The sequence below is a fragment of the Rhinoderma darwinii genome, chromosome 2 (assembly GCF_050947455.1).
Source record: "Rhinoderma darwinii isolate aRhiDar2 chromosome 2, aRhiDar2.hap1, whole genome shotgun sequence".
In the NCBI taxonomy this organism is placed as follows: Eukaryota; Metazoa; Chordata; class Amphibia; order Anura; family Rhinodermatidae; genus Rhinoderma; species Rhinoderma darwinii.
Window position 1 is genome coordinate 320,419,320 of NC_134688.1, and position 6,523 is coordinate 320,425,842.

General features: G+C 41.7%; 4 pseudogenes; all 4 read left to right on the top strand.

Annotated features, from left to right (window-relative positions):
- Positions 1–453: 453 nt before the first annotated feature.
- On the top strand, positions 454–572 carry LOC142746688 (5S ribosomal RNA; annotated as a pseudogene).
- Positions 573–2,746: 2,174 nt separating this feature from the next.
- LOC142747084 (5S ribosomal RNA) lies at positions 2,747–2,865 on the top strand (annotated as a pseudogene).
- An 813-nt stretch (positions 2,866–3,678) lies between these two features.
- On the top strand, positions 3,679–3,797 carry LOC142746049 (5S ribosomal RNA; annotated as a pseudogene).
- Positions 3,798–4,051: 254 nt separating this feature from the next.
- LOC142744594 (5S ribosomal RNA) lies at positions 4,052–4,170 on the top strand (annotated as a pseudogene).
- The last annotated feature ends 2,353 nt before the right edge of the window (positions 4,171–6,523 follow it).

The following is a 6,523-nucleotide window of genomic DNA, read 5'->3' on the forward strand; positions in this document are numbered from 1 at the left end:
TGGTGCGGACGACTTTTTATTATGTTGTTTAGATTATGTTTCACAATCGATTAAAAAGGAATATGGATTAAATCATTTAAAGTCAATGGCCATTCTAAGCTGAATGAGCTTGCTCTTGTCAGATCGCAGAAGTTACCCAGCTTAAAGCCTCGATAGTACCAGTGTGGGAGACTGTCTGGGAATCCGTGGTGCGGTTGACTTTTTATTATGTCGTTTAGATTTTGTTTCACAATCGATTAAAAAGGACTATGGATTAAAGCATTTAATGTCAAGGGCCCTTCTAAGCTGAATGTGCCTGCTCTCGTCAGATCGCAGTAGTTACAAAGCTTAATTCCTCGCTAGTACCAGTGTGGGAGACAGTCTGGGAATCCGAGGTGCGGTTGCCGTTTTATTATGTCGTTTACATTTTGTTTCACAATCGATTAAAAAGGACTATGGATTACAGCATTTGATGTCAATGGCCATTCTAAGCTGAATGTACCTGCTCTTGTCAGATCGCAGAAAATACACAGCTTAAGGCCTCGCTAGTACCAGTGTGGGAGTCTGTCTGGGAATCTGTGGTGCGGTTGACTTTTTATTATGTCGTTTAGATTTTGTTTCACAATCGATTAAAAAGGACTATGGATTAAAGGATTTCATGTCAATGGCCATTCTTAGCTGAATGTGCCTGCCCTCGTCAGATAGCAAAAGTTACATAGCTTAAGGCCTCGCTAGTACCAGTGTGGGAGACTGTCTTGTAATCTGTTTTGCATTTGACTTTTTATTATGTCGTTTAGATTTTGTTTCACAATCGATTAAAAAGGACTATGGATTAAAGCATTTAATGTCAATGGCCGTTCTAAGCTGAATGTGCCTGCTCTCATCAGATTGCAGAAGTTACCCCGTTTAAGGCCTTGCTAGTACCAGTGTGGGAGACTGTCTGGGAATCTGTGGTGCGGATGAGTTTTCATTATGTTGTTTAGATTTTGTTTCACAATCGATTAAAAAGGACTATGTATTAAAGCATTTAATGTCAAAGGCCATTCTAAACTGAATGTGCCTGCTCTTGTCAGATCGCAGAAGTTACACAGCTTAAGGCCTCGCTAGTACCAGTGTGGGAGACTGTCTGAAAATCCGTGGTGCGGTTGACTTTTTATAATGTCGTTTAGAGTTTGTTTCACAATCGATTAAAATAAAAATAGATTAAAGCTTTAACCCGTTAGTGACCGGCCCATCGTGTTTCTACGTCGGTCACTAACGGGCCTTATTCCGATGCCATAGACTTTTTACGTTGCGGCATCGGAATAAGTAAACAGAGCAGGGAGCTGTCAAATCTCCCTGCTCTCAGCTGCCAGAGGCAGCTGAGGGCTGGGAGCGTCCCTGCTCTGCCGGGTGAGATCGATATTAGTATCGATCTCACCCGTTTAACCCCTCAGATGCGGTGCACAATAGCGTGCACCGCATCTGAGTTGTTTTGGAGATAGGGAGGGAGGGAGGGAGCTCCCTCTCTCTCCCACCGACACCCGGCGATACGATCGCCGAGTGTCTGTGTCTCTAATGGCAGCCGGGGGTCTAATAAAGGCCCCCAGGTCTGCCTGGAGTGAATGCCTGCTAGAACATGCCGCAGGCATGACCTAGCAGATGCCTGTCCGTGTTAAACGGACAGGCAGTAATACACTGCAATACAAAAGTATTGCAGTGTATTATAAATTCGATCGCAGAATCGCATATTATAGTCCCCTAGTGGGACTAGTAAAAAAGTGAAAAAAAAGTTTAATAAAGTTAATTTTAAAAAAAATGTTCAAAAAATTAAAAACCCAGCTTTTCCACTTACAAAATGCTTTACTATTAAAAAAACAAAATAAAGTTAAAAAGTTACACATATTTGGTATCGCCGCGTCCGTAACGACCCCGACTATAAATCTATTACATTATTTAACCCGCATGGTGTACGCCGTAAAAAATGGAATAAAAAACTATGGAAAAATTGCTGTTTTCTGTGAATACTGACTTTAAAAAAATGTGATAAAAAGTGATCAAAAAGTCGCATCTACTCCAAAATGGTACCAATAAAAACTAAAAGTCTTCCCGCAAAAAAAAAGCCCTCATACAACCGCATCGGCGAAAAAATAAAAACGTTACGGCTCTTCAAATATGGAGACACAAAAACAAATTATTTTGAAAAAAAAGCGTTTTTACTGTGTAAAAGTAGTAAAACATACAAAAGCTATACAAATTTGGTATCGTTGCAATCATAACAACCCGCTGAATAAAGTTATTGTGTTATTTATATCACACGGTAAACGGCGTAGATTTAAGACGCGAAAAAGAGTGGCGAAATATCAGGTTTTTTTCTATTTTCCCCCAAATAAAAGTTAATAAAAGTTAATCAATAAATAATATGTCCCCCAAAATGGTGCTATTAAAAAATACAAATTGTCCCGCAAAAAACAAGACCTTATACAGCTATGTCGACGCAAAAATAAAAAGGTTATAGCTCTTGGAATACGACGATGGAAAAACTTAAAAAATGGCTTGGTCATTAAGGTTTAAAATAGGCTAAGCATAAAGGGGTTAAAAGTTAAAGGCCATTCTAAGCTGAAATGTGCCTTTTCTCTTCAAATCGCAGATGAATAACACTTTAAGACCTCGCTAGTACCAGTGTGGGAGACTTTATGGGAATCCGAGGTGCGGTTGACTTTTTATTATGTCGTTTAGATTATGTTTCACAATCGATTAAAAAGGAATATGGATTAAAGCATCTAAAGTCAATGGCCCTTCTAAGCTGAATGTGCCTGCTCTCGTCAGATCGCAGAAGTTACACAGCTTAACGCCTCGCTAGTACCAGTGTGGGAGACTGTCTGGGAATCCGCGGTGCGGTTGACTTTTTATTATGTCGTTTAGATTTTGTTTCACAATCGATTAAAAAGGACTATGGATTAAAGCATTTAATGTCATTGGCCATTCTAAGCTGAATGTGCCTTCTCTCGGCAGATCGCACAAGTTACACTGCTTAAGGCCTCGCTAGTACCAGTGTGGGAGACTGTCTGGGAATCCGTGGTGCAGTTGACTTTTTATTATGTCGTTTCGATTTTGTCTCACAATCGATTAAAAAGGACTATGGATTAAAGCATTTAATGTCAAAGATCATTCTAAGCTGAATGTGTCTGCTCTCGTCAGATCGGAGAAGTTACACAGCTTAAGCCCTGGCTAGTACCAGTGTGGGAGACTGTCTGGGTATCCGTGGTGCAGTTGACTTTTTATTATGTCGTTTAGATTTTGTCTCACAATCGATTAAAAAGGACTATGGATTAAAGCATTTAATGTCAATGATCATTCTAAGCTGAATGTGTCTGCTCTCGTCAGATCGCAGAAGTTACACAACTTAAGAACTCGCTAGTACCAGTGTGGGAGAATGTCTGGGAATCCGTGGTGCGGTTGACTTTTTATTATGTCGTTTAGATTTTGTTTCACTATCGATTGAAAAGGACTATGTATTAAAGCATTTACTGTCAATGGCCATTCTAAGCTGAATGTGCCTGCTCTCGTCAGATCGCAGAAGTTACACAGCTTAAGGCATCACTAGTACCAGTGTGGTCGACTGTTTCTGGGAATCCGTGGTGCGGTTGACTTTTTATTATGTCGTTTAGATTTTGTTTCACAATCGATTAAAAAGGACTATGGATTAAAGCATTTAACGTCAATGGCTATTCTAAGCTGAATGTGCCTGCTCTCGTCAGATCGCAGAAGTTACACAGCTTAAGGCCTCGCTAGTACCAGTGTGGGAGACTGTCTGGGTATTCGTGGTGCGGTTGACGTTTTATTATGTCGTTTAGATTTTGTTTCACAATCGATTAATAAGGACTATGGATTTAAGCATTTAATGTCAATGGCCATTCTAAGCTGAATGTGCCTGCTCTCGTCAGATCGCAGAAGTTACACAGCTTAAGGCCTCGCTAAAAACCAGTTTGGGAGACTGTCTGGGAATCCGTGGTGCGGTTGAGTTTTTATTATGTCGTTTAGATTTTGTTTCACAATCGATTAAATAGGACTATGGATTAAAGCATTTAACGTCAATGGCCATTCTAAGCTGAATGTGCCTGCTCTCGTCAGATCGCAGAAGTTACACAGCTTAAGGCCTCGCTAGTACCAGTGTGGGAGACTGTCTGGGTATTCGTGGTGCGGTTGACCTTTTATTATGTCGTTTAGATTTTGTTTCACAATCGATTAATAAGGACTATGGTTTAAAGCATTTAATGTCAATGGCCATTCTAAGCTGAATATGCCTGCTCTCGTCAGATCGCAGAAGTTACACAGCATAAGGCCTCGCTAAAACCAGTGTGGGGGACTCTCTGGTAATCCGTGGTGCGGTTGAGTTTTTATTATGTCGTTTAGATTTTGTTTCACAATCGATTAAAAAGGACTATGGATTAAAGCATTTAATGTCAAAGGCCATTCTAAGATGAATGTGCCTTCTCTTGTCAGATTGCAGAAGTTACAAAGCTTAAGGCTTTGCTAGTACCAGTGTGGGAGACTGTCTGGGTATCCGTGGTGTGGTTAACTTTTTATTATGTCGTTTAGATTTTGTTTCACAATCGATTAAAATAAAAATAGACTAAAGCTTTAAAAGTTAAAGGCCATTCTAAGCTGAAATGTGCCTTTTCTCTTCAAATCGCAGATGAATAACACTTTAAGACCTCGCTAGTACCAGTGTGGGAGACTGTCTGGGAATCCGTGGTGCGGTTGAATTCATATGTCGTTTCGATTTTGTTTCACAATCGATTAAAAAGGACTATGGATTAAAGCTTTTAACGTCACTGGCCATTCTAAGCTGAATGTGCCTGCTCTCGTCGGATCGCAGAAGTTACACAGCTTAAGGCCTCGCTAGGCCTCGCTACTACCAGTGTGGGAGACTGTCTGGGAATCCGTGGTGCGGTTGACTTTTAATTATGTCGTTTAGATTTTGTTTCACAATCGATTAAAAAGGACTATGGATTAAAGGATTTAATGTCAATGGCCCTTCTAAGCTGAATGTGCCTGCTCTCGTCAGATCGCAGAAGTTACACAGCTTAAGGCCTCGCTAGTACCAGTGTGAGAGACTGTCTGGGAATCCATGGTGCGGTTGACTTTTTATTATGTCGTTTAGATTTTGTTTCACAATCGATTAAAAAGGACTATGGATTAAAGAATTTAGTGTCAATGGCCATTCTAAGCTGAATGTGCCTGCTCTCATCAGTTCACAGAAGTTACACAGCTTAAGGTCCTCGCTAGTACCAGTGTGGGAGACTGTCTGGGAATCCGTAGTGCGGTTGTCTTTTAATTATGTTGTTTAGATTTTGTTTCACAATCGATTAAAAAGGACTATGGATTAAAGCATTTAATGTCAATGGCCATTCTAAGCTGAATGTTCCTGCCCTCATCAGATCGCAGAAGTTACACAGCTTAAGTCCTTGCTAGTACCATTGTGGGAGACTGTCTGGGATTCCGTGGAGCGGTTGACTTTTTATTATGTTGTTTAGATTTTGTTTCACAATTGATTAAAAAGGACTATTTCATGTCAATGGCCATTCTAAGCTGAATGTGCCTGCTCTCGTCATGAGATCCAACGTAAATATTGTTAAAAAGTATCTGACTTCATAGTAGACACTATTTCTCCACCTAGCTTCAGACATTTCCACTGTTACGCCAGATTGATAGATTAAATAGACCCCTGACACATAGAAGACATACATATGTCGATCCTTACCTTTGTAGAGTCCTTCCGCGACCGGTTACCTAGTAACCATTTAGCATCGCTGCTGTTTACTTCCCTGTTCACTGCAGTGTGAGCAGCATAGGACACTGTGTCCATGGCCGGCCCTAGCTATGTGCGACACGTGCGGTCGCACAGGGCGCCGTCCACCATGCTGTAAGGGGGTGCGCCTGTGATTACGAGCCGAAGAGAGGAGAAATGTTCCTTCCTGTCCATGGCTGTGTGAAGTGAGCGCTGATTGGAGGAGCAGCAGCAGGTGCTTCTGTCTGCTCCACCAATCGGCACATCCTGTACTGCAGTGTCACACAGACTCAGCACCTCACGCAGCTCCTTCCTGCTGTGCTGCTGCCCCAGTGAAGACTCCTCCACGGAGCTCCAGTGTCAGGTAAGAGCAGCAGCTTTAGCTTAATCTATGTTTATTTATGTGCTGTGTGAGGGAGGAGGAAAGAGGGGGGCTTTTAGTGATGTGTAACAGGATGTTTTTTTTTTTGCAAAGATCGATTTTGTGGCGGAGGGGACATTGCCCTAAATGCTATAGGAGTGTGTGGGGGGATTCTTTATAAATGTATTTTGTGGGGAGGGGGACTTCTGTATAGTTTATTTAGTGGTGCAGGAGCTTATTATGAATCATGGGGGAGGGGAACTTAGTTTTATGTATGGGAGGAAAGGATTCTTTAGGGTACGGCCACACGGAGCGGCCCTCACACTGTCGCAACGCGGCCAACAACCGCGCTGGCACTATGTAGGAGCGGCTGTCAAATACCTCGTTAAGGGGTATTCCGATTACATTCG